Raw genomic sequence first — 1,656 nt, forward strand, 5'->3', positions numbered from 1 at the left:
TTTCTGTGAGATGTGACAGTTTCTGCTGGTGTGACAGGCAACAGCTTCTCCCAGTTGATACTTTGAGAGGATTCCTGTATTTGTACAGGAGGTAAATCTCCAGTGACATGTCATTTACATAGTTATTAATGTTTATTACATTCTACTGAACAAACAAGTGCAATCATGGGGAAACTGATGAGGGAACGATGTGATGAAATATAACTAACTGTTGCCTCCTGCATCACAAACCAAGATTTCCATAGGAATTATAATTGAATAGGACACTGGGTCATGCCCACACTGAGTCCTCAGAGTGATCTATGAATGATGCATGTGTATTGCTCATTCAGCACCCTTTCAGGTTTCCAGTATTTTCATTTATACATAAATCGCAACAAAACATTCATCTTAAACCAAATAAAGATTAGTTTATTGCACCAGCATTGCTGCAAGTTATTAGAGTAAAAATTCTAAAGTTAATAACAGTACAGACACACAGGTTTAGGTTAAAATGTGACCCTTGAAAATGAGAGGAAGATCAGTCTTTAAGATTGTTGCCGAACTCCTGCTCCCTTTAAGAGTCTCTTTCTGAACTGAAGGGGATGAAAACTTGAGGTCAGCTGCTTCAGCAGCTGTGCTGGATTCTGCAGTTGAAGAATTAGTCTTTGCCTGTTCAGGGGCACTGAGCAGGGTAACAGAGTTTGGAATAATGGGAGGTTTCCTGTTCCTCATTAGTTCTATGGCTCCGACATTTGCAGGTTGCCTGGACATCTGGAAGAGAACAACCGTTGGTTTCTATCGATCTTCTTCCATGTCCTCCCATTGGCTGAGAACCCTCTCCCTAATGGAGTCACACAGAGTTCCTTTGGAAGATTTTGCTCAAACTGATTGGTCATAACCTGTCCTAACAAGACTTAAAATGGCAGCTATCTAGAAATGGCTGGATCACGTTTCCATGTTTGGAATTGGGTTGATGTGGAGGTGCTGGTATTGGACTGGGGTGGACAAAATCAGAAGTCACTCGATACCAGGTTATAGTCCAACAGATTTATTTAAAATAAAAAGCTTTCTGAGTAGAGCCCCTTCATCAGGTGAAGTCAGCACTTCACTTGATGAAGATGCTACACTCTGAAATCTTGTAATTTTTAATAAACCTATTGGACTATAAACTGGTGTTGACTGACTTCTGCCTTTGGAATTGGGTTGGCTTACCTCACCTTGTAGTCAAGGTAATTGGCCTTTTATGAACTGTGTTAGCCTTTGGTTTGGTTGATGCCCATTGTCATGTCATAGTGAGCTGTGAAGTACAATTCACGTCCTCAGGGGATCATAATCAGGGAGTTTCTCATGACCCTTGGAACTGTTCATTCAATTTCAAAAAGTCTCTTATGATTCCTTCCTGAGGTAACTACAGCCTGCTGCTAATACCAGCTGAAATCCACAAGGTTAGTCATGTGATTTCTGGGAGCCATTTTGTACAATTCTCTGTCAGTGTTAAACATGGTTTAGATTTATTTACAGAATACATAATATTATACAAACACAGAAATGCTACTTTGTGAGAGACATATTTCAATGGTTTTGACTTAATCAAATGGTTTTGACTTTTTATAATGAACAATGTCCTTTCTGTTCAACATTAATCTTCAGTTAATTTTAAGCAATTTCTAATGC

This window comes from Chiloscyllium plagiosum, unplaced genomic scaffold (assembly GCF_037043375.1).
Source record: "Chiloscyllium plagiosum isolate Xiang-an unplaced genomic scaffold, Cpla_swu_hap1 HiC_scaffold_8, whole genome shotgun sequence".
NCBI lineage: Eukaryota > Metazoa > Chordata > Chondrichthyes > Orectolobiformes > Hemiscylliidae > Chiloscyllium > Chiloscyllium plagiosum.